The sequence below is a fragment of the Sorex fumeus genome, unplaced genomic scaffold (genome assembly GCF_029834395.1).
Source record: "Sorex fumeus unplaced genomic scaffold, SorFum_2.1 ptg000061l, whole genome shotgun sequence".
Classification (NCBI taxonomy): Eukaryota; Metazoa; Chordata; class Mammalia; order Eulipotyphla; family Soricidae; genus Sorex; species Sorex fumeus.
The window spans coordinates 55,616,655-55,644,203 of NW_026606118.1; the positions used below are offsets into that span (position 1 = coordinate 55,616,655).

General features: G+C 38.5%; 1 protein-coding gene across 3 annotated transcripts in view; it reads left to right on the forward strand.

Moving 5' to 3' along the window:
- SUPT3H (SPT3 homolog, SAGA and STAGA complex component) overlaps positions 1–27,549 on the forward strand; it is a 468,323-nt gene that overhangs the window by 127,037 nt on the left and 313,737 nt on the right. The window lies entirely within an intron of this gene.

A 27,549-nucleotide genomic window follows, 5' to 3' on the forward strand; every position in this document is an offset into this window, starting at 1 on the left:
GTCTGGTGCTGTTTGCGTCTTTACCGGCCATGAGCTTTGATTCATTCGAATTCCTAACAACCTGAATGGGACGATTACACTTGAATAGATGCTGGCAGTTTTTATCTTCGTCGTCTATGCACCAGCATCCAGTTATGATGAAGAAGAAACTGAGAAGTTCTACATGGAGCTGGAGATGTTCTATAACTCTTGATTTCCTTGAATATCTTCAAACTCTACAACACTGATAATCCAGTATTAGCACACTGAATTGAATGCGATGCAATTCAGAAGGAAACCAATCTATAAAGTAGACCACACCTTCTACAAGATCATTGTCGGTGATTGTAATGCCAAGATAGGACCATGAAGATCGGCCGAAGAAATCCACGCTGGGACCCATGGCCTAGATGGAACAAACAGGGTGAGAGACTGTCTGAGTTCATCATGTTGACCAAGACCATCCATGGTAACTTACAGTTTCAGAAGGTCGAATCTAAATGATGGACATGGGAGTCTCCCAATGGACAGTTCCACAACGAAATTGACCACATCATATTCAGTTGATGGTTTTGCTTGACCAGTGTTGCTGTTGTCCCAAAATTCCAAACGGAATCTAATCACTGTCTCCTTTGTGAAAAATTCTACTTTATGAAGGGGGAGAAAGGGCTGCAAAGTTTTACAAGAGAACTCCCAGAATGACCACCAAATGGGAGCTCTTTGGCAGGATTGCGGCAACATGGGAAGATGCCATCGTTGATGACATTGACGAAGAATACGATTGAAAGATTCAGTACCTCCATGATTGTGCAAGGAACGCCGAGAGAGAAAAAGCCAAAAAAGATGCCCTTCTTCAAAAATTCTCGAGCTCATTCGTCAATGTGGCTGGGCGTGAGCCTTCGGCAACCACAAGCTAACATCCACGCTTGCAAAGCAGTGCTGAGAAGCGATAAAGGAAGATCTCAAAGAGAGAAGAGCAGCAGTTCTGGCTGATGCGGCAGAAGCCAGGAAAAGCATTTGCAACGCCGGCCTGTCTTTTGCCAAGTACAAGATCAAGATGACTGCCCTCCAATGTCCTATCTATCAACGTCCTATCTATGAATCTATCACATCTTCCAGAAGTCCAATGGAGAAGATTATCCATGACTTATACTTGGATCTCTTCGATAGCTTCACTCACCACGTACCAAATTCCACAGGATGGATATGTCTTTCCTACTGTTCTCCCTTCCAAAATCCGACATGCCATTTCGTTGGTAAAGAAGCCAACAGTGAAATTCATTATCTTAATTTAATGTGACTTTTTAAAAATGAAAATAGGTGTCGTAAGTCTTATGTATACCTTCGGCATCAGCTTTCTAATCTATTCTTTAATATGACTGACATTTTTACTCCAAATATTTAATCCCTTCCTTTAGTAACTGATTGGTATAGAAATTTTTTATGTCTTTCTAGTGTTCTGCAATCTTCTTTCTCATGGCACAAAAGTTAAACCAATATTGTTTATAGGGTCATGAAATATAATAGTGCAAGGTGAATTCTGACAGGAAAGAACAGGCTAAGAGGATCCTAAATGTTCTTCAACAGGCTGAGGACAATGACATATTTACTCACCTATATCAGGTAGTGGCTTTTGTAGCAAAGGCCATGCTTGGGTTGAACAGCTCTATTCTTTACTATCTTTCTCATGATAAACCTCATTTCTTATGACTTTTCTCTGTCCTAATTATTATGTAGTCTATATATAGTGTGTCCTGACTCTAATTGGCGATTATTTTATGTGAAATTAGTTTAATTCCATGTTTCAGCTTTCTCAATTCCTCATTGCAATGCCATAATTATAGAAGCTTTCACTGCCAATTATTGTTTATATAAAAATTTGATCATGCATGAAATACTGCAGATTCCCAAAATTTGGTCCACAGTTTTCAATTAAAGAGATATTATTCTGTTATTTTTAAGTCTTTTCACAGTAATGTAAGCATTCTAAAGTCTGTATTTTTTATGAGTTGATATCCAAGAAACAAATTTTTATGAGTGATCTGCCTCTTTTGGAGTAAATTTGTCAAGCTGTCAATGTGATGTTAGATGAGTTCTACTAAGTCTCTAATAAACAGAATTTTTGCCCTCCCTGTTCTTAGGAAGCTCCGCAGTGATGTCCACACCTCAGTGCTGTTGCCCAGTTAAAAATTTAACTCCAGCTGCAGCACCCAGTTAAAAACTCTCGATTTCATCGGATAGCTTCAAACCCTACAACACTGATAATCCAGTATTAGCACACTGAATTGAATGGAATGCAGTTCAGAAGGCAACCAATCTCAGCTAACGAAACATAAATAAGAAGGCTTTACCTGTAACAACGTTACAGTGATTCCTCATACAAGGACTTAATGTCTCCATGGTGAGATACTATAATTTACACTAATTTTCTTTTAAGGAAATTTTTTTTTGTTATTATTTTAGCAAATTATTGGTAACCAGCAATATAAAATAAATTATTGTGGGCCTGCTCTGGGGGCAGACTTGAGGGGTGGTTGGAAAAATTGTATACAATCCCAATTGGAGAGAAATTATACTTTTTCTCTTCAAATACATTTGAGTATTTAAAAACTCATATGTTCCTTCTTTTCTTTCTTTTTTTCTCATTTTCTTAACTTGTTTCTTATTTGTTGTGGGGGATGTATCTTGTTCTCTGTTTATTCTGGGAGAGGCTTATAGTAAGAGGAATTAAACCTAGAGCTTCTCATGTACAAAACATGTGCTCTGTCATGTAGCTACATCCCTATCCTGTAGTTTTTATTTTATTCATTTATTTATTGTTTTCTTTCTTTCTTTTTCTTTTTTGGGTCACACCCGGCGATAACTCAAGGGTTACTCCTGGCTCATGCACTTAGGAATTACTTTTGGCAGTGCTTGGTGGACCATATGGGATGCTGGGAATTGAATCTGAGTTGCCGCGTGCAAGGCAAATGCCCTACCCGCGGTGCTATTGCTCCAGCCTCCTATTTTATTTATTTTGGGGGGCCACAACTGGTTATGCTCAGGGCTTACTCCTTGTTCTGTGTTCAGGGGTCACTCTTACAGGTACTGAGGACCTTATGGGGTTCTGGAGATTGAACTTTTTCAACTGTATGCAAGGCAAGTGCTTGCCTCTAGTACTCACTCTTCAACTCCCAAGTTATGTTTTTAAGTGCATTTTTTTAACAGAAAAATTTTGCTTGCAGTGTACAGAAATCCCAAAATGCACCTTTCACTAATACTAGTTCTCCCTCTGTCATTTCAGTTGCAATTCACTTATTTCCGGGGGCCAGAAATAAAATTGGTTGGCATCTGTTCTCAGCTTGGTGCTTGGGCTATCAAGTACCATATTGGTGGTATTTGAAGGGACCATGTGGTGGTGAGGTTTGAATTCAGACCTCCCACATACAAGGTGTGCACACCAGCTCTTTGAGCCATCTTCCCAAATCCAATATTGACGTTATTCAAAATTAAAAATCTTTATTTCCACTTGAGTTCACTCTTGGTATTGTGTGCACTACAGTTTAGGCCAATAGGTTTTGATAAGTATCATACAGACTAATTTCAGTGTCCTAACAGTACTTCATCATTCCTTCCCTTTTGCTTTTATGATGGGACTATACCCAGTGGCAATACAGGTATATATTTGTTTACTGATCCTTTGTCAGATAATGTGTTTTATAAGGTTTTTCTCCTTGTGTGGAACTTACCTTTCATTTTGACCTAAATGATCCTTTACCTGGGCTGGAGTGATTGCACAGTGGTAGGGCGTTTGCCTTGCGCACAGCCAGCCCAGCCGCGCCAGTTCCATCCCTCCGCCCCTCTCGGAGAGCCCGGCAAGCTACCGAGAGTATCTCGCCCGCACGGAAAAGCCTGGCAAGTTCCCCGTGACGTATTCGATATGCCAAACACAGTAACAACAGTCTCAAAATGGAGACGTTACTGGGTCCGCTCGAGCAAATCAGTGAACAACGGGAGGACAGTGACAGTGATCCTTCACCTAATTTATTGTTAATTTATTAAGACAATCTATTTTCACAGAATCAGAGCCACAAATTGGTTGGTTTTCAAAGCTTAGGTGTTTAAAAAACATTAACTTTAACGTCACGTCTTTAAGGCACAGTTTTTGTACCTTGCTTTGTAAAGTTTTGCCTTATTTGAATGGGCCAAATAGAATAACTCATTCACCTGAGTTTTGCACTTTTGTTTGGGGAGTGGGGAGGAGACAGTAACAAGGATCTTTCTGTCAGAGTTAATAAAAAGTGTGCTCAGAGGAACCAAAAATGGCTTTGTGTATTTGATTCAGATTTCTGCAGGATGCAAGACAAACTCATTTACCGCGGTACTGTCTTGCCAGTTGAAGACTTTGCACTTCCAAAAGTGTTTTTCTGCATTCTAGGGAATTCTCAAGATGTGCATAGATTTGTTTACCTACAGAATTTTATTCCTTTGCTATATTCTGGTCCGCTTAAAAATTTTACTTTATCTTCATATATGGAGATTGGCTATGCATATTTGCTTTTAAAATAAGTTTTTAATTACTGAACTGAGTAAATCACTGGAAGAGAAATTCAGTAAACCCAAAGAAAAATTGTTGGGAAAACCAAAGAATTCATTCATATAGGATTGACTGAGCCAAAGAATGCAGTTACAGTAGTCAGCAGCATGGAGGAAGCTGAAAATGGAATCAGTGACCATGAGGACACGTTAAGGACATCATCAATAAGGAAAAAGTAATAGAAAAGGGATTTTTAAAATTAAGGAAGATTAAAGATAATTGACAATAGCAAAAAGAACAACCTGCAAATTAGGAATTTCAGAAGGAGAGGAAATAGAAAGAATGGTGGGAACCATAATATATCATGGATTTTTTTTTAATAAGGGACTGCATTTAATCTGCGTAGCAATTTGGGAATTATGGTCATTTTGACAATATTCGTCTTTGTGACCTATGGACAAGGCATGAGTATCCATTTCTTCTATTTTAGTAGTGACTATAGTTTTCTTTGTGTAAGTCTTTTGTTAGGTTGAATCTGAGGTACTTGATTTTTTGAGACCCAGTTGTGAACGAAGTTTGTTTTATTTCTCCCTCTTGTTTTATTTTATTGTTTGCATATAGAAATATCATAAATTTGGCATATAGAAATGCCTTTGATTTTTGTTGTCTGCCATTTTACTGTAAAGTTTTTTGTTTCTAGAAGGGTTTTATTTTGCTTTTATTAAGTTTTTTATTTTGTTTTCTCTTTTTGTTAGTTTCAAGAAGTTTTTGCACAACAAAACTATGACTAGAATTAAAAAAAAAAACTCCCCATAGACTGGGAGAAAATATTCACTCACCACACATATGACAAAGGTTAGTAAGCCAAGGTACATAAAGCACTTGTAAAACTTAGCAATAATGAAAAAATAATTCCATCAGAAGTAGAAAGAAGAGATGTATTTCTTCTTTTAAGGAGAAATACAGATGGCCAAAGGGCATATGAAAAAAAATTATGTGATACTATATGAGACAATGCTGGCATGGATGTGAGAAAAAGAAATGCTTATCCACTCCTGGTGGGAATGTCTGCTAATTTATCCTCTTTTGGAAACAGCATGGACACTTCTCAAAAATACGAGAATTTAGTTACCAGACTATGCGGCAGTTCCGTTCCTTAGTCTTTTACCTTCAATACCCCAAAATGCGTTTTCTAAAAGGTATTTGTGACTCTATATTCATTGCAGCACTGTTCACAATAGCCAAGGTCTAGAAACAACCAGTATCCCCAAATACACGACTAGGTAAATTGTGGTATGTATAAACACAATGGGATACTACTTCACTATCAGCAAAGATTAAGCCACGTAATTTGCCATTACGGGAATGGAACTTGAAGCTGAATGAAGTCAGAACATACTGAGTATCTCATATTTCAGATATAATGAAACATACTATCACTGTATCACTGTCGTCCCATTGTTCGATTTGCTTGAACAGGCACTGTTCTTTCAGCCCTGAGATTTCAGCAGCCTCTCCTTATTCGTCCTTTACAATGGTGCCATACTGAAGGCTCTTTCAGGGTCAGGGGAATGAGACCCATTATTGTTACTGTTTTTTGCATATGGAATACATGTTAAAACTGTTTTTTGCATATGGAATACACCACAGGGAGCTTGCCAGGCCTGGTAGCTTGCCGGGCTCTCTGGGAGAGATGGAGAATGTATATAAGAGAATACAAGCAAGTATGTTAAAACCAAACACGTGTGCTGGTTTAAGTACATCAGTGGGATAGTGGCCACACGCTCCTGGAAATACTGTGTGGCTCTCTTCCAGGAGCTTTGTTTTATAGTCTCTGGATCTTGGCCGTTGATGGGATTACATGGTACTGGGGGCAGTTTGTGGAAGTGACTGCCATGCTACTGGAAAATGGGGGATCTGGGTGGAGGGAACATACTAAGGGAGTGAAAAATCACCAAAGAAAATGAACTTCAAAGGTTTTAAAGCAACTCTAATATACCTGAAGAGATACATTGGAGGTAGTTCATTATTAGTGAGAGACTTGAATTGGCCCATCTCATCATTGGACAGATCAGTCAGAAAAAAATACTCAAGTAATCAGTCTCACATAACTGAATTTACCTGGAAGGAGAGAGGGGATGAAAGGTTCTTGGGACATTGGTGCAGGGAAGTGTCCTCTCTGGTGTTGAGTGTTCTGTTGGGACAGTGTGGGCATGAATCTGCCACTAAAGGTATTATAAATCATGGCACCTCATAAAGAATGGGAAAATTCAGAATTTTCAAATGAAATTTTGTTTGCAGATAGGGAATGGAATTCTGTTTTCAAAGTACTGAACTAACCTACAACCAAGAATCCCCTCTCCTATAAACACTGAGACTTGAGAGATTAATAAAAAGATTCTGGAACAAATAATAGCATGAAATTTATTGTATCTAACTCTGCAAAACCGAATGGGTTCCTTTGAAAAAACAAACGTTGAATGGCAAAAATGACTAAAATCCTTATACTCAAATGGCAACATATTACTTAATATTAAATATCAGTGGACTGAACTCATATCAGATGGCACAGAGTGTCTGATTGTATCAGAAAAACTGTCAGAAAAATAATTAGACTTTTTTTTATTGTCTAAAACAAATACACTTGAATTCTTAGGATGAATGCCCGCTTAGGGTGAAAGATTAGAAAACTATCAGACAGGGCAATAGTAGAAGGGAAAGAAAGGAATAGCTATTTTTTTTTTATCAGACAGATAACATTCAGGCTATAGACATTAATGTGAGAGGGTTACCACCTTATGTACTGCCTAAAGAATCAATACATTAAGAGGACCTCTTATCATATGTATGCATGGAATACAGTTTTTAAAGCAACTCTAATATACCTGAAGAGATACATTGGAGATAGTTCAATAGTAGTGAGAGACTTGAATTGGCCCATCTCATCATTGGACAGATCAGTCAGAAAAAAATAATCAGGTAAAGAAATCAGAGCCCTTGGGTCAGAGCGATAGCATAGCGGGTAGGGCGTTTGCCTTGCACGCGGCCGACCTGGGTTCGATCCCCGGCATCCCATATGGTCCCCCAAGTACCCCCAGGAGTAATTTCTGAGTGCAGAGCCAGGAATAACCCTTGAGCATCGCTTGGTGTTACCCAAAAAGCAAAAAAAAAAAAAAAAAAAAAAAAAAAAAATCAGAGCCCTAAACGAGAAATTGGGGAATCTGGAACTAAATGATATGTACAGAATCCTTAGTCCATAAAAGTCTCAATACACATTCTTCTCCAGTCTACAAAGAACATTCTCCAGGATAGCTCATAATGTTGGGGCATAATTTGAGTGTCCACAAAGTCACAAGATAGAAAGAATATTAAGTATCTTCTCAGACTGCAGTAGCATGAAGGTAGAAGTGAAACAAAGAATGAAAGTTGGAGAAATCTCTAATATTTAGAAAACAACCATTTTTTTTTCTTTTTTATTAGTGAAACACCATGAGGTACAGTTGTAGATTTACAAATTTTTGTGCTTGGATCTCGGTCATACCACGATCAAATACCCATCCCTCCACCAGTGCCCATTTTCCACCACCAGGATAATATCCCTCCCCCCCCATCCTCCCATCCCCCCATCCCCCCCTGTTCTCTCTCTCCTCCTGGGCGCTGTGATCAGCCAAAGAGGCATTGAGTGGCGAACATGTTCAGTCCAGTCTACTTTCAACTTGCATCTCCCCTCCTGGGAGGATCCTCCAAACACCCTCCACTTGGTGTTCCCCTTTCTATCTGAATTGTCCTTTCCCCTAGAATACCCAGCTGGCCGTTTGTTCATTGCAGCACTCTTTACAGTAGCCAGAAACTGGAAGAGACCCGAGTGCCCAAGAACAGATGACTGGTTAAAGAAACTTTGGTACATCTACACAATGGAGTACTATGTGGCTCTTAGAAAAGATGAAGTCATGAACTTTACATACAAGTGGTACAATATGGAAAGTATCATGCTAAGCGAAATGAGTCAGAAAGAGAGGGATAGACATAGAAAGATAGCATTCATCTGGGGGATATAAAATAATAAAATATGAGATTAATACCCAAGAAAACAACCATTTTTAAGTAGCTCTTGGATCAAAGTGGAAGTTAAGAAATAAGGAGAAATAAAAAAAAGAAATAAGATTCCTTGTAATGAACAAGAATGGGATCAGGAACAAAAGCAATACCAAGAGGTAAGGTCATCATAGCACATGCTTTCATCTGGAAAGAAGAAAAGCTCAAGTTAATAACCTAATGCTGCAGCTTGGAAAACTGGAAGAATAACAATAATTGAACCCTAAAGTAAGTTTGAAGAAGGGATAATAAAAATTAGAATAGAAATCTGTGATACAGTAATGAAGAAAATGCAAAGGGTCAGTGAAACCAGGAGCCGTATTTTGAAAGAACAAGATGGACATCATTAGCTAGATTCATGATGAAATAGAAGATGCAGAGCTCAAAAATAAGTTGGATAAGGGCTGACGGAGAAGAAATTTCAACAGAAACCTGTAACGTCAGATCATCAGAGTTTACTGTAGACAACTCTATGCCTCTAGGCTGGAGAACATAGTAGAAATAATTACAAATTGCTCAGACTGAATCAGGAGGAAGCAGAATACCAGAACATGCGAATCAGGAGAAAAGAAATTGAAATATAGTAATATATAAGGGGAATGTATAAAAAGACTGTAAAAGCCCATTATTCATGGGGATGACGTGAAAAAGTAACCCTATTTGCTGTTGGTGGGAATGTCATCTGGTTCAGTCTATATGGAAAGCAAGATGGAGATTCCTCAGAAAAGTAAAAAAATAAAGCTTCCATATGATTCATCAATTCCTTTACTTCTCGATACCTACTCCCAAGCACAAAACTATTTATTTTTATTTATTTATTTTCTTTTTGGGTCACACCCGACGATGCACAGGGGTTCCTCCTGGCTCTTCACTCAGGAATTACTCCTGGCGGTGCTCAGGGGACCATATGGGATCCTGGGAATCAAACCCGGGTTGGCCACGTGCAAGGCAAATGCCCCACCCTCTGTGCTATCGCTCCAGCCCCCAACAAAACTATTAATTTAAAAAGATATGGGCATACTGTGTTTGTGGCAGTGCTCAGTACAATAGCCAGGAAAGGAACCATCAGATATCAAATGAAAGATGGATGGATGAAGAAGTCATGCAATTGGATATTATGCAGCTATATGAAAATATAAAATCATTCATTATGCTGCAATGTGGATGGAACTAGAGTTCGTCATGTTAACTGAAGTAAGTCAGAGGAAAAAGGAGAAATACCCGATGCTCTCACTCCTCTGTAGTCAAGAGGTAGATAAAGCAAGGAAGTAGAGAGTCTAGAACTATGACAAGCAGGGCAATAAACATTATGGAACTATGACAAACCCTTGGCGTTGGTTTATGACTCAGATGATCAGGTAGACGTGTAGGGAAATTAGAGGTAGGTTACAGGTGATATACAGACAGTGGTGCAAGGCGATTTTGGTGATGGGGTACAGTCACTTTTTAACATCAGTACCATAAACTAAGAGTATTGTGACCCTGTGACCTCAACTAATGATAAAATAAGGGTTTTTTTTTGTTTGTTTTGGGTTACACCTGGTGGTGCTCAGGGGTTACTCTTGGAGCGCCACTCAGGAATTACTTCTGGCAGTGCTTGGGGGACCCTATGGGATGGCTGGGAATCAGACCCAGGTTCACTACTTGTTAGGCAAATGCCCGGCTCACTGTATTATTGCTCCGGCCCTCTAAAATAAGTTTTTATAGTAACCAAATTTGTTAATCATCTAATACTATAGTTTAAGGAGTTTTTCATGGTGGAACCTAATTTGGAATATTTATTGTGGTTTTTAGATGCCATTGCTGTTAACTTACATGAGGAAAATTATGCCCTGAAACTGAGTGCAGTGAGAAATTTGATTAAGTTTAGTGCCAAATGGGAGATGAAATGTTTAATTTTCATTATGAGCATAAATATATTTTATGATAATTACTCATAGATATTTTTTCAATCCTAAACATAACAAAATTTGTATCAGTTGTTTTACATCTAACTTGTGACGTGAAGGAACGTAAGGTTCTTAATAATTTCCTTTCCAATCAAAATAAAACCATTTTGCTATTCTTGTTTTAAAAGGAGGGTCTCAATCTTAAGGATTCTGATTTGTTTCATAAATAAATTATCCTGGAAAGGGTATTGTTTTCTTTGGTAGTGATGACTTCCTCTTATGAGATTTGATCAGTCAAAATAAAATATCTTTGGGTGGTCTTTTGGACTAAGAGATTGATACACATTTCTTGATTTACCTTTTTTTTGATAAATAGCCCCTCCAGTCTTCTTATTCAAATCTCATCTTATGGTTTCCTATACACACATACACACACACACACACACACACACTTCTGGTCAATTGAGTAGTATTAGCATATGCAAGCTTGCTTTTATAAAGAGTGAGCACTACTTTTTAAAAATCTTGAATTCATTTTAACTATAACATATTTCATTAGCTGAACTGAAATGAACCTGAAATATATTCAAATAAATTACATTTTAAAATATTTTAGAGACTTATTATTCAAAGATTTTGTTTCTGTTTTAAGAGTCTCAGCTTTTAATGCCAAGTTATTATTTATAACCATGGCTGGGAGGAAAAAAGAATATTTTCCTTTTGGATTTTTAAAAATCTTTTTAAAACATGGTTTGTGCTTGTGAAGTCTCTACCTTAATGTTTTTTTTTGCCTTTTCTCATATATGTATTCTTTCTTTAAAAATTTCGATTTTACATTTTTTTTTTAATTGAGTCACTGTGGGAAACATACTTGCAAAGCTGTTCATGTTTGGATTTCAGTTACACAATGTACCAGCACCCATCCCTGCGTCAGTGTATACATTTACCACCACCAATGGCTCAGTGTCTCTCCCCCCATCTCCTCTCTCGCCCCCCCCCCCCCCCAGTCTCTCCCACTCCCCTCTTTTGGTCATTGTGATTTGCCTGAGGATACCTACCGAGAAGTTACGATGTTTGTTCTCTTACCCACTTTCAGCACACGGTTCTTATCCAGAGTGATCATTCCCAACTCTCTTTGCCATAGTGATTTCCTCTATATCCTAACTGCCTTCTTCTCCAGCACTTGAGACAGGCTTCCAGTATGGACCAGTCCTCCTGACCTGTGTTTCTACTATCCTTGGGGATTAGTCTTATCTTATTATTTTTTTAACTCTGTGTCTGTCCCTCTCCTTTGGACTCATTTCATTCAGCATGCTACCCTCCATGTCCATCCATTTATAAGTGAATTTCATAGCTTCATTTTTTCTAAAAACGGCATAGTATTCATTGTGTAGATGTATGATAGAGTCTTTAGAGTCTTCTTGGGCACTCGGATTGTTTCCAGATTTGGCTATTGTAAATAGTGCTGCTGTTTTTACATTAATTTTTTGCAGTGTATACATTTGGCATATGTATTATGCCCTTAATTACTGTCAAGTTCTTAGAGACAGTTAATAGAATTTTTTTGCTAATTGAATGTAAATATAAAATCAGATGCAAAATTTGCTACTAATTAAATTGTGAAAATTGTTTTATAATTTAAAATGTAAAAGAAGAATTAGATGAAACTTTATTTTAACTTAAACTTGATAATACATAATGGGCATCACAGTTACCATGTAGGGTCTCTGAGGAATGCAGGAGGTATTTAAAGAATTTGATTTTTCTTCTCAGTATATTTCATACACAAAATTTGCTTTATCCCAAGGATAGTTGCATTTAATTGGAAAATAAAGTCAACCTCTTTTTTTAAAGACGTTCTTTATAAGAACTGCTGGGAGCACCTCCCTGAATATTGCCCCCTCACCTGTGAGCATTCTGGTGTGGAGTCCCGCAAAACAGTTTTCATTTATTTTCAAATTATTTATTGGTTTTTGGGTCACAATCGGTGGTGCTCAGGGGTCAATCCTGGCTCTGCATTCAGCAATCATTCTTGGTGGTGTGTGGGGGACCATATGAAATGCCAGGGATTGAACCCGGGTCTGCTGCACACAAGGCAAATGACTTACCCGCTGTACTATCTTACCCCATGCCCAAATAGTTTTTAAATTCAATGAACAATTTCATACCCAGAATAAAAATACTGTTTGAGATGAATTAGAATTTAAGCAATAAATTAGCATGGTTCAATAATAGTAAGCATTAAAAGGTATGTAGTGTGTTATTGTAGAATGAGATGGAAATAGAATGTAGAAAACACTTGTTTTTAGATCTCACAGACATCTAAATTCTCCCTTGAACAGTGTTCGTCGTGCTTAGTGCTTTCTCATCTCTGATTACTTTATTATTTTTTTTGGCTTTTTGGGTCACAACTGGAGATGCATAGGGGTTACTCTTGGCTCTGCACTCAGAAGTTACTCCTTGCAGTGCTCATGGGGACCATATGAGATGCTGGGAATCGAACCTGGGTTGGCCGCGTGCAAGGCAAATGCCCTACCCACTGTGCTATCTCTCCAGCCCCTCATCTCTGATTACTTTACCTCTATCGGTATTTGTATTATTTTATCCAATTTTCTTTCTTTCTTTATTTTTGCTTTGTGGGTCACACCCAGCAGTGCACAAGGATTACTCCTGGCTCATGCACTCAGGAATTACTCCTGGTGGCACTCAGGGGACAATATGGGATGCTGATGCTGGGAATCGAACCCGGCTCAACCTTGTGCAAGGTAAACGCCCTTCCTGCTGTGCTATCACTCCAGCCCCTATTTTACCAAATATTCCCCTAATTTCTTGTATTGCTGGATGAAGTTTGCTCCTTTTTCACATGTCATTATATTTCAACTCTGTATTTGATAGTTCAGGTATTATTTGGATTATTTCTAACACTTGGATTATTATATGTAAAATTACTATGAATATCTGTGTATAGATTTTTTTCCATGCTAACAGAAGCTTGGAGATAGATCTCTAAGTGTGCAGTTGCTGGGTTGTGTGATAATGGCATTGTTTACTTGATAAAAAGCTACCAAACTTTTTTTTTTATTTTTGAGTGGGGTTCTTAGGAGTTACTTCTTGCTCTGCAGTCAGGAATTATTCCTGGTGCTCGGAGGACTGCATGGGAGGCCGGGGATCTAACCCTGAGCCTGCCACATACATGGCACGTGTCCTACCCACTGTATTATTACGCTGGCCCAAAATTGGATTTTTACGTCTGCCTTTGACTTCTACATTTCAGTTCACTAAACAATCTATGATCCAGTTCTTTTCATCCTTACTTGCATTACTAAGTTGCTGTCATTGTTTTTTGTTTCGTTTTTAGATCTCTGGTTTCTGTGAACATTCAGCAAAAATTGTTGCCATGTATGACATCTCTGAGGTTCAGTTCTGCTTCACTCATGTCTAATGATGTAGAATATTTTTTATGTGCCTACTTACCATGTATTTAAATTGCTTATTCATGACTTGTGCAAATCATTTAATTAGTCTTATCTGTTGAATCTTAAGTAGTTTTTAACATGTAATCATTAGATTATGTGTGTCATAAGTATTTTTGTCAGTTCTGTAGCTTGTCTTTCTATCCTTAAAGGATGCGGTTCTGAGAAAAATGTTTAATTTTGGATAAAGTTTATCAGTTTCCTTTTATGATGGTATTTAGTGAGCTTTTTTTTCTTAAAGTTTTCTAAAATTTTTCATTCTTTTCTACATCATATTGTGATTTATTATTAGCTTCTATTTCCCTAGAATCACCGAATTACTCTCTTAGTAAGCAAGGAGCATTTGTTGTTATTTTTCTGTGATAAAATATTTTTTTACCATTTAAGGGTAGAATTTGCAGACATCAATTACATTTACAATGTTGTGCAATAATTATCATTACAATTTTAAAAACCTTTTTATACTGATGGATTTTAAATTTTTGAAATTTTAGGCTTCCAGATAAATGAAGAAGGCAAAATATGTCCCTATGTATGTTCTTTCTTACTTACTTCTATTACTAGCATTTTACATGTGTGGTACATTTATTACAAAGAGAAGCTGTGTACATTCTTTGGACTTTGGCAACTATTTTATAGTATGTGACTTCCTTTCCCTCAAAGGTCCTCTTAAAAATTCAACAATTTAGTATACCAAATTCTTTAATAAATACTTTTTTAAAGTTAGTTTATTAAGGTCACATTTAGAGAATATAATTCAGAAATTTAGGAAAGTGAAATATTATGTAAATGTATTTTTGTATATTTTCTTTTAAAATAGAAACCGTCACTATAGATAATTCATGTTGTTAGAACCTTAAATTTTTAAATTAGTTTTTGAGCCACACCTAGCGATGGTCAGGGCTTATTCCAGACTCTGCGCTCAGGGATCACTCCTTTAATTGCTCCAGGGACCTTATGATATGCCAGGGATTGAACCTGGGTTGGCCTCATGCAAAGCAAACACATTGACCATTGTACTCTCTTTCTCCAAGCCTTCCTAGAGCATTTTGTAAAGAGTCTGTTTTCATTCACAGCTTGTAGAAGTGAGAGCCAATTTAAGGAGTTAACATTGTTCCCTGGGAGAGCAGTTTATCATGTTTGCTAAGTTTTCTACTTATTCAGCTCAAATTTTTTTTGTGAGGTGAGGATCCCATGCAGTGATCAGAATGGTCAGGGTCTAGTCCCAGGGATCCTTGATCAGTAGGACATATCAGTGCCAGCACTGCATTGCATTGCTGCAGTAGCACAGCAGTGCTGGAGCGCCTCACACAGCAATACTGGGGACCTCTAGAATGACACCCTAAGGTGCTCCAGAGTTCAGGTGGTGGTGAGGATTGAACTTGGTTCCTTAGAGGTACAAAGCCTTTACCTTACCCATGAGCTATCTCTCATACCTTCACCTTCTTTTAAGCCCAGTAATTTTTTTTTCTTTTTTTGCTTCTTGGGTCACACCTGGCGGTGCTCAGGGGTTACTCTGGCTTTGCACTCAGAAATCACTCTTGGCGGTGTGTGGGGAGACCATATGGGATGCTGGGAATTCAACCCGGGTTGGCTGTGTGCAAAGCAAATGCCCTACCCGCTGTGCTATCACTCCAGCCCCAAGCCTAGTAATTCTTAAAATGTCTTAAGTTATATATATATATATATATATATATATATATATTTTTTTTTTTTTTTTTTTTTTTTGTTGTTGTTGTTGTTGTTGTTGTTTGCCTTTTGGGTCACACTGGCAATACACAGGGGTTACTCCTGGCTCTGCACTCAGGAGTTACTCCTGGTGGTGCTCAGGGGACCATATGGGATGCTGGGAATCAAACCCGGGTCAGCCACATGCAAGGCAAACGCCCTACCCGCTGTGTTATTGCACCAACCCCAAGTTTTATATATTCTTAAGTTCAGAATACACATATGTGTATTTTTAGATAATGCGCTTGAAAGTTTTTACATTGTATAATGACCAAACTCTAAACATGTAAAAGTTTAATTTTTAATTGTAGTTTCTTAGAGAAGAGCATACCTAACATGCATTAGCTTATAATATGTCTTCATATATTTTGTAGATTAACCTGAGGATTGGAGAAATGGGTCATCCTGACAGTGATCACTCAGGAAGTTCATGGCTTAACAAAGATTAAAAATGCACTCTTTCAACCACTGTTCAGTGCTTCAGATAAGAAGGGCTGCATGTTGAAACTCTCTCAACTTCACATTTTGATGTTTTAAAGCTCAGTTGCTGGAGTGATCTAGAGTGAATTTATCAGTGGACCAACATCAGTAGAATTGGATAAAGTTGTCATTGGAATGAATTTACCAGTGCCCCTGCTTTATCCTTAAATATAGGAATTGTCCCATTAGATTCCCAGTCTAATCATTCTGCCATGATATCACGAATCACGAATCACGACCATCCTGTTATTCGTCGATTGCCTCGAGCAGGCCCCAGTAACGTCTCCTTCATCCTAGCCCTGAGATTTTTAAGAAAGTGCTATATTCAAGGCTCTTTAGGAGAATTAGACCCATCATTGTTACTGGTATTTGGCAGATTGGGTACGCCACGGGGAGTTTGCCAGACTCTGCCATGTGGGCAGGTTACATTCGGTAGCCTGCCAGTTTGTCCAAAGTAGGAATGAGATAATAAGATGTTACTTCCGGGAGCTGGGTTTTATAGTCTCTGAGTTTTGGCTGTTGATGGGATTACACGGCGCCAGGGGGCCAGTTGGTGGGTGTGACCATGATATATACAGAGAGAGAGAGAGAGAGAGAGAGAGAGAGAGAGAGAGAGAGAGAACATTTATATGTACATACACAATATTATTTAAATCATCCCACTGCCTTCTACCTTTTCTTCTACCTCCAATACCACCCGGTTTATTTGAAGAGAACTAAAGTAGAGGTAGAAAAAAAAAAGTTAGAAGGCAGTGGGATGATTTAAATAATAAAGTTGACAGTGGTTAATCTCATGATTGGATATGCAAGATCAGGGATAAAAAGATAGCTGAGATGAATTTTGCTTTTGGCATTGTTAAAGAATTTTTAATGACTGTGAAGAATCTTTCTTAAGCACTTTTGGACCTATGCTACAGTAGTCCTTCCCAACTCACTAAGATTTCAAGCTTCAATTGAAAAAATCACGATCACGATCACAATCATCCTGTTGTTTGTCGATTTCCTCGAGCAGGCACCAGTAATGTCTCCTTCTTCCTAGCCCTGAGATTTTAAAAGAGCCATTTCAATGCTCTTTCAGGATTAGGAGAATGAGACCCATCATTGTTACTGGTATTTGGCATATTGAATACGACACGGGAAGTTTGCCAGACTCTGTCGTGCGGGCAGGATACTTTTGGTAGCCTGCCAGGTTCTCCAAAGGAAAAATAATAAGATGTCGCTTCCAGGAGCTGGGTTTTATAGTCTCTGCGTCTTGGCTGTTGATGGGACCAACCTGGCGCTGTCGGCAGCTGGTGGGTGTGACGCCTACCTACTGGAAGATGGGAGATCTGGCTGAAGAAGGCCCAGTCCCAATCTGAGTAGGCTTGGAGACCTCAGCCCCAGGACCCGCATGCCTGGGTTCCTCTACCAGTTCTTTCATGCATGAGGCCCATCTGGACGTGTGGAGAGTGGTCCCAGCATGGCCGTGGCTGGCTCCGGAGGTCCTCAGCTGCTGGGGCTCTGCTCGGGGTGGGGAGGGGGGAGAGAAACTCAACCTTCCCTCCTCCAAGGGGCCCCGGCGAGGGCAGCCAGGCGCGGGGGCAGGAGACTCTCCGCTGTTCTCCGGGAGCTGGGTTTTATAGTCTCTGCGTCTTGGCTGTTGATGGGACCAACCTGGCGCTGTTGGCAGCTGTTGGGTGTGACGCCTACCTACTGGAAGATGGGGGGTCTGGGTGGAGAAGGCCCATAATTGAAAAAATATGGTTTACAATTGTTGAATTTGAATCATTAAAAACAATCAAACATCTCAATGTACTGCAGGGGACAAGAGCTGATAGTTTACTTTATGGTGTTAAAAGTTCAGCTTTTATGATATGTAGACATGATTTTATAGAAATGTGTGGCTTGCAGGTACTAAAGAGATAGTATAGAAGTTAAATCAAAGTGACTATGGTGGCAATAACTATCCTTCAAATCCTTTGCACTGCATATGATGACCTGAGCACCACTGGGATTCACTCCTGAACACAGAGCCAGGAAGAACCTGAGCGCCTCAGATATGGCCCAAACTTCCCAGCCCCTAGAAAAAAGGAAATATGAATTATGCACTTCCGTGACTAGGAACAAAGGAGATTGCATGTGAAACAGTGACACCACTGTTTGTTGATTAAGATAGTATTTGTTAAACTGTGACTTTGTTAGCTGCTTTTATTAATAAATTTGTCCCTCGGCTCTGTTTGAAATCGTGAAGTATGTTATTTAGACATGTTGCTTGTGTGCTAACTTTGTGCTTGTATTATTTGGGAAAGTGTTTTATTTAAATTTACATAGCTTATAAAATTTCTAGTGGCTACCATGCAGTTAAATATGTATGAAGAAATGTAAAGTTAGTGTAGATATATTTTCATAGATGTATAATAAACTGTTTTTTAAAGAAAACGACAAAGAACTTCATCGTAAAGTTTTTCAGTGTGTGACATCAGAATAATTGGTGTTTGACTGTTTCTCTGTCCCCTCTTTGCAACATGCTTTGAGTACGTTTGCTGTTTTATTACATCTTTGGGCCAAGGCATTTTACATTAGAAATTAATTTCTTATTAATTTCTTCAGAGTTAGATTTTGGGGGTCTCCCAAGTAGTGCTCAGGGCATAGTAGTCCCTTCCCTTTCAAGAGTAGTCAGCCATGCTATGGTGTGCCAGGCAGTTCATGTTTGGGCTGGCAGGTGATGCATTGCTGTGTTAGGCCTGAGGTGTAGAACAGGGCCATTAGGATTTTACCCAGCAATACTTGGGAGAGTTGTATTAATAATTTATCTTCATCATTTATTGGTGTGAGAGTATTTCCAATATAGTTATTAAATTACTAATTTTTTTAATGCCTTCAATTTCTTTTTCTTTTGTGGAGCATATTATGTTTATAGTTAGTCATAAGAAAGTTGTAATCTTTGGTTTCCAGAGTCTGAAATCAGAGACGAAGAAAATTGACGAAAATATTTATAGCATAACTGAAGTATATAATGCCTGTACCAAAAAAATAAGAAAACAAGTGATCATATAATTCCATCCCACCACAATTTAAAAAGCATTGTAGAATTTTTGTGAATGTCTTCTTCGTTTTTGACAAATTTTGTGAAATTTGGAGGGGTGATTTGAAAGAGTTGTCTACATTTTATAACAGTGAGGTGTTGATCTTATACTAGTTTGTGATCTTACTTTTATCGGTCTTAAAGTGGCTCCCTGTTCAAGTTGGTGGTACTGGATTCAAAGGTTCTCTTCAGTTATAAGCTGTAAAAATGTCATGGTGGTTTGGGGTTAAGATTAAAAATAGAGTGTCCTGATCTCTGTGTAGACATGCTTACCATATTTGTTTACATTTATTCAATGTTGGTACTGCTTTATTTCTAGCAAATATTTCTTAGGTATATTTTTGTCTTGTTTGTGTTATAAAAGAAAAAAATTAAAGGTATAAACCATGCATATTTTATGGCATCTTAATAGTATTCATTAAGCAAATAACATGGAGGTTATTTTTTTTCTTTGCCTCTTTCTGTACTTTCTGCTGATAAATCAGAGACCTGTGATGGAAATTTTCTGTTTCCATCATATTACAGTCAGTGTTGAATAGAAGTATCAAAAGTGGATAATTAACATTAAACATGTTAAGTCTGTAAACTGTTGTGGAGCTCAGTGCTTGGATTTGAAAATCAGTCCATTCAGATGTGATAGAAATGTACTTCTTTGGGTATTTTTGAGATCTGAAACAAATTGCCTATTATTGGTAGTTTTCACTGGCTAGAGAGAGAAGTCTTTTAGAGATTTACTTAGAAATTCAAGTTAAAAAGCACCGACAATAATTTGTTTTTTAATTTACTTTACCACTTATAGCACCATTTCCCAGTAAGAATGTCCTCTTGACCTATCAGCAGTTTGATGAAGAGGTGTTATTATATTTTTGGCTACAATCATAAAACACCACACTCTGGATTCCACATTCTTTTCTATGTTCCCCAAAACATCTTGATTTAAATATTAATCTTATTGAATATTGGACTCATTATAGATTAGAATCACATAAATTAAGGCAACATTCCTTATGGAGGTGCTGTAATAATAGTATAATTCTAATAGTAATGGAAGCCATTATGGGATTCATGTTAAGTAAAAGAAAATGATATTCACACTCAGAACACAGAACCAAGTGAAAAATCTAGATTAAGAATTTTAATGGAAGTTTAAAGGAGAGCAAAAAGCAAAAATAACCTAACCCAAATACCAAAAAATAACCTAACCAAAAATCCTTGTAGTGGTACATCACCAACTCAGTTTAAAAGTAGTGATCATGTTTTGATGTTCTTTAAAATATTTTGAAAAACTGAACAGATGTTTCCCTCCTTTCTTATGAACACTGAGCTGTCAACGGACGCTGACGTTTCATATGACTAGGAAGAGCAGAAAGTTTTCGTAGGAAAGAGAGGGAAAATGCTGTAAATAAATTGAGGAAACATTTCATATTTTGTGATATCTAAAATCCAAAGATCTCCTTCTTTCTTTTTTTTTTTAATCGAATCATTGCGAGATGGACCCTTACAGAGCTGTTCCTGATTAGGTATCAGTGATAGGATGTTCCAATCCTCATCCTTTCCCCAGTGTACATTACCCAGCATCAATATCCCCAGTTGCCCCACCAGTATCACCCTCTCTCCCCCAGCCTGCACCCCGCCTCCATCTGTTTGTCTGTCTGTCTGTCTGTCTCTCTGTCTGTCTGTCTCTCTGTCTCTCCACAATTTGTTTTAAATCAGAGTTGAGGAAACATAGTACTACTTAAAATCTTCCATTGTTCCTAATAAATTAGGAACAGACTCACATTGGCACACAACGTACGTCTTCTACATTACTCAAAAGACAACTTCTTTCTTTACAGTTTTATTTGTAATCACTACAAATAGTACGTACCCCTGAGCTCCTTTAAAGGGAATTACAATGTACCCTGAGCTCTTTCCTAAGTCTCAACCTTTTTGTAAATCTCGGGTGAACATCTACTATTGTGTTTACAGATAAAAGTGAGGAACCTCAGGAGGCTGCCTAGCCATTCCAACCTCCTGTCCGGTGGGTGCAGTTAGAGCTGCCTGACTTAAGAAAATGATCTTGTTTCTTTTTAACATGTTGGATGAAGATTAACTGTGTAAGTTAAAAGTACATTGCCAGCAGTTTGTCTTAACTTTCACTTTATATCTTTTGACTGAATTTTTTAATAGTGTAATCTCTGTTTACTATAAAAGAAGTAAAGTGGGTTTAAATATATATATTTTTTTCCAGCTAAGAAAAATACGGTATTTTACTAAATGAGTCTAGCAGAGTTAGGAAGAGCCTGCAATCTCTGAGATTACTGATGAGGACCCATAGCAGTAAATTGTGAAGAATTTTCCAGATTATTTGATTAGGAAGGTTTAGTTTGTTTGTCTGTTTGTTTTTTTGATTTGTCGGATTTTTATTAGTGGCACTGTAAGTTGGCCAGTGACTATCGCTTATGTACTTTTTTTCTGTTAGGTAAAGCTTCTGATTTTGATCTCCATGGTGAAGAACTACTTAACACTAGTATCTTACTATTTTATTGAGGCCCAGAGATGTAAACTGTTTAACCCAGAATTCTCAGTACATTCTTGTTTCAGTTCCCTTTTCCCCAAAATTTTATCAGATTCCTTCAGATTTCAATATTTTCATGAATTGTGATGAACCCTTTTTTAATGTTTAATGTTTTTTAATTGTAGGTAACAAAAATTGGGAATAAACATGTGATTTTTTTTTGTTTTTAATCCTTGAGGGAACTTTTTTACATGGTTATTTTATTATATGCACTCAGTAAGTACTTATTAAATGATTTTGATTTGGAACAATGTAACATCCAGTAGCAGACATGCTTTGTTTATAGCCAGTTTTGGACAATATTTTCCAAAAGACATTCTTTAAGGATAGCTTTTACAATTTGAAATAAAACTTACCTATTTCACATAATTTCTGTATAATTTAGAATATTTTTATCATGGAGAATTCCAACCCCCCCCCCCCCCCCCCGAATAATTGCTTTTTTGAGTTTTAACCACAGCTACTGGTGCTTAGGGCTTACTCATAGCTCTGTGCTCATGGATCACTCTGGGTGGGAGTTGGTGGACCATGTGGGGTGCTGGGGATTGAACTTGGGTTAGTCACCTGTGGGGCAAACACCCTGCCTGCTGTAATATCTCTCTTACCTTCATTTTTAAAAAATTTGTAGCAATAATAGCACAGTTGTTGCGCCTGAAACTAAGATTGTATTTGAGTAGCAAATAGAGGAATGGATTTAATGTTAGATTATATCAATGTTATTGACTTAATTTATCTTTATCGGAATAGAATAATTTGGCTAGATATCTCCTGTAAAATTATTTGAGTATATGCTTTTAGCTCCACATCTTTATACACATAGAAGCTTCTGCTGGCTTTGTTCCTTATACAATTTGTAAATAAATAATAGTAATGCAGGGTCTGGAGGGATAGCACAGCGGTAGGACATTTGCCTTGCATGCAGCCAACATGGCCGACCCGAGTTCGATTCCTCCATCCCTCTCGGAGAGCCCGACAAGCTACCGAGAGTATCTCGCCCGCATGGCAGAGCCAGGCAAGCTCCCCATGACGTATTTGATATGCCAGACACAGTAACAACAAAGTCTCCAGTGGAGACGTTACTGGGCCCGCTCGAGCAAATCAATGATCAACGGGAGGGCCTTTTAATGCAGAATTGAGGTGGAAAATGGGGTCTGGAGGATGATGGGAAGTACCATATCAGTAGGGTAGTTAGAATTCTTCTGAAAACATGACAGTGGAATAGAGTCCTAAATGAGTGAATCATATTGACCATCTTTTGGGGAGATACTTTGTTTATAACACCTTCATTCCTAGTAAGCCCAAACTGGAAACAATGTGCAAATGTCCCATCTACTGGAAAATGAAATAAACAACTTCTTGTATGAATTATAGTAAATACTAATACACCACAAATAACGACAAAATGTTGGTACACATAAAAAACAGATACATACCAAAAACGTTTTGCTACCCGAACAATATCTAGCAATAAAAGAATATGCCAGGGGCGATTCAGTTACAACATCTAGAAAGGACAAAACTAGAGCCACAGAGAATAGATTAGTGGTTAGTGCAGACTGAGGTGGCAATGGGACGGGCTATTATAAAGAACACAAGGAAAAGTAAGTTGTGGAAATGTTCTCTGTCTGCATTTCCATATTTATGTTTGTCAAAAGTTAAATTATATAAAAAGGGTGATTTTTACTAAGTGGAAATTACCCCTCACTACATATACCTTTAAAATGTTCTTGTGTAAATAATATTATGTTCCTGAAGCCCATTGATGATAGGCCTTTTCTTGTCTTGTGATTTTCTGCTGTCCCTGGAGATAGAGGTATTCCTGTTCTAGTGTCAAGGGCATGGGGATAGAAAAAACTTAAAGATTATTATCCCAATTTTGATAGCTTTAAAAATAAAAAGCGTTTCATAGCTTTAAAAGTTGTAGGGCGCTGTATTTCTTGAAAAAGGAAATACTGCTGTAATTACGAAAATAAAAAGATGTCATTAATATTATATTCAGTGATTTGGTAACTTTATCAGTGTCAGAATTTTAACTGAATTTTCATCCAGGGCCACATTTTATCTGAAGCTTTTTTCCCCCTTTCCATTTAGAAAGAGGAAGAAAATCTGTATAACTCTCATTTCTTTCTGTTTTTGGATTTTAATTAAATGCCCACATGTCTACAATAATACTTGTTAAGTCTTGCAAAAAGTTGCAGAGGAGGGACCAGAGCAATAGTATAGCAAGTAAGGCGTTTGCTTTGCACGTGGTCGACCCCAGTTCTATCACAGACATTACATCTGGTCTCCCAAACCCACCGTGAGTTCCTCCTTACAGAGCTGGGAGTAATTCCTGAGCATTTCTGGCATCTTTTCATTTGGCACCCAGACCAAATGAAGCAAAACCAAAAATGTTGCAGAAGATTAAGACTTTTCAAAATACTAAGAAACGCAAAGACACTTCAGAAAAGACATTTACACTTCTGTGTTTTATGGAGCACTATTCACTGCAGTCAAAATGTGGGAACAACCCAAGTATTCAGGAATGATGGCTAGATGAAGAAACTATGGTCGATATATATGGTGGAATACTACTGGGCTTTAAGAAAAGAGGAAGTCATGCAATCTGTAGCTAAGTGGATGGATCAGGAGAGATCATGCTGAGTGAAATTAGGAGAGGAACAGACTATGGAATGATCTTTCTCAATGTGGCATATAAAGAAACAGTAAAGAAGCAACAGATGCCCAAAGGCAATAGAAACAGAGCTAGTCTTTAGTATGAATCTTGTGGGGGTGAGACAGGGGGTTGTTCCGGACGGGGGGACTGGGACATGGGGTAGGGTGGGTACTGGGACAGTGGTTGAGGGAATCACTCTGGTGGAGGGTATGCTGGTGGAATGTGTTATGCACAAAACCCTACTATTAACAGTGCTTAAATAAATTTAAAAAAGAACACAGACTTCACCGGAGTGTGGAAAGCCTACAGTTATTATAATATAGATTTACTGTTGCAAATTAGGAGATCCTGGAGACTTGTTATTTTCATCACTTTAAGAGCAGTCTGCAGAAAAGTTTTATTTCAGATAATGCTTGTATGCATTAAATATACTAAATACAGATAAAGTGCTGAAACGTAAGTTTCTAATAATATTATTAATGGATTTAAACAACATACCTGAATGAAAAGGCTATTTTTCTTAAAGACCACTTTCTTTTTGATTCTTTCTTATCTTGGTAAGTTGGAAAGACAAAAGCCACTGCTTACCCCTGGAAATTTTTCTTTCTTTTCTTCTTTTTTATTTTTTAAATGTAGGAGTACTGCTTATTTATTCAGCCGTTGATTAAGCTCGTTGAGCTGGATATGAACTCCATATTAATTTTAAAAAATGTTTTTTTAACTTGGATATCCATGAGATATACCATTACAAAGCTGTTCATAATTGGGTTTCAGTCATACAATGATCCAGCACTCATCCCTCCACCAGTGCACACCTCCCACCCACCACCAGTGTCCCCCATTTACCCACCACCATTCCCCAACCGTCCCACCCCCTACCCCCAGCATCCCTCTGCGGGAGGGAGGCATTTTCCTTCTTGCACTCTTCTCTCTGTCTCTGTCTCTGTCTCTGTCTCTGTCTCTGTCTCTCTCCATTTTTAAGGATTATGGTTTACAATACAGGTGCTAAGAGGTCATGGTGTTTGTTCAGAGCATTTGGTATTTTTATCAGGATGGTAAGGCTGGAATAAATGTTCAATTGGGTGGCTGCTTTGGGGTGCGGATGTGACTGCCAAGGCTTCTGGAAGTACAGGGAAGTGGGGAGAGGTAGCCCATCCTGGCACCAAGAAAGCCTGGCAATTTCAGTCACAAAATCAGCATGCCAGAATTTTCAGCAGATTATATCTTGGTGAGGTCCTTCTCGAGGCGGTAGAGTTAGGCTGTGGGTATGGCAGTGATTTTGGATTGTGGAAGCAAGTGGCTGCTGGGGGCTCTGTTTGGGCGTGTCCCAGGCCAATCCGCTCCCCCACACCCCCTCCGGTTTACCCCAGTTTGTTCAGCCATGCACGGGTCTCAGTTTATCTGCAGCTTTTGATCTCTTTTGAGATTTATTTGTGGGTCTCTGAAGCAAGGCCGGTAGTAGAGCTTACAGGGTGGCGCTGGAGTTGGTGGGGGGTGACTGCCAGTTCTTCCATGTGTATTGGGAAGTGGGGAGAGGTAACCCACCCCAACTCTATGAGAAAGTCTGGAGATTTCATTCACAAAATCTGCATACCAAAATTTTCAGCAGATTATATCTTGCTGAAGCCCATTCTGAGATGGTAGAGTCAGGCTGGGGGTCACTGTCACTGTCCTCCCGTTGTTCATCGATTTGCTCGAGTAGGCCCAGTAACGTCTCCATTGTGACAATTGTTACTGTGTTTGGCATATTGAATACGTCACTGGGAGCTTGCCAGTCTTTGCAGTGCGGACGAGATACTCTTGGTAGCTTGCTGGACTCTCTGAGAGGGGCGGAGGAATTGAACTCTGGTAGGTCGTGTTGGCCACTTGCAAGGCAAATGCCTTAAACGCTGTGCTATCGCTCTAGCCCAGGCTGGGGGTATGGGGGTGATTTTGGATTGTGGAAGCAAGTGTCTGCTGGGGGCTCTGCTTGGGCAGGCCACCAGGTCCACTTGCCCACCTCTGATTTATCCCAGTCTGTTTAGCCATGAGTGAGTCGAGATTAACTGTGACTTTTGATCTCTTTTGAGATTTACTATAAAGGTAAAGGTAAAGGTCCTCCCGTTGTTCATCGATTTGCTCGAGCGGGCCCAGTAATGTCTCCACTGGAGACTTTGTTGTTACTGTGTCTGGCATATCGAATACGTCACGGGGAGCTTGCCAGGCTTTGCCGTGCGAGCGAGATACTCTCGGTAGCTTGCCGGGCTCTCCGAGAGGGGCGGAGGAATCGAACTCGGGTCGGCCGTGTTGGCTGCGTGCAAGGCAAACGCCCTACTGCTGTGCTATGGGTCTCTGAAATAAGTCCAGTAAGTGAGCTTGTATAGCTGAGCTGGAGGTGGTTTGTGGGCATGGCTCCACATGGCCAGCTTTTGGCCATTTAGTTTCTTGGTAAACTTGGTTCCAAGTTGCTGGGGTTCAGCCAAAAACACAGCAGCAATTTTGGGTGTCAGTAAGCCTGAAGGGACCATCAGGTTGCTGATGCACTTGCCTCACAGGTACAGGTTGACCATTGGCTACACCATACCCTCGCAACTGAAAAATTTTGAATTGTGTGGTGGGCAGTGTTTAGTCGTTTGATGTTTTCGCAAACCATAATTCTGTATTATCAAAATTACTTCACATTAAGGATCTGTAGGTATTACACATGCTCTTGTTTAATTGATTTAAAAATACTTAAGTATGTTGTACTATTTAAGTTCTGCTTCAATTTGGTTTAAACTTGATAGTTTTATAAAAATAGGCGAGTATGTTTAACCAGTTTCTATTTTAGTAACGACTTGCAGACTCCTATCTAAAATCTTTGGTGCTGCACACACATTGGAATTTAGAATGTTTTTAAAGAAGTGTGTGTGTTGGTGTTGGAATGTTATGTTCATGAAACCCTATCACTGACAGTATTGTAAAATTGTAAATCATGGTGACAAAAATAAAAACCATTTTTTTAAAAGAAAGGGGGCAAAAAGAGAACTTAAAGGGCAGAGTGCAGTGATACGAAATAAAAACAAAATACAGAAATAAAATCCTCTTTTTTTTTTTAAAAAGAAAAGGGCCAAAAAGATCGTTTAAAGGGCAG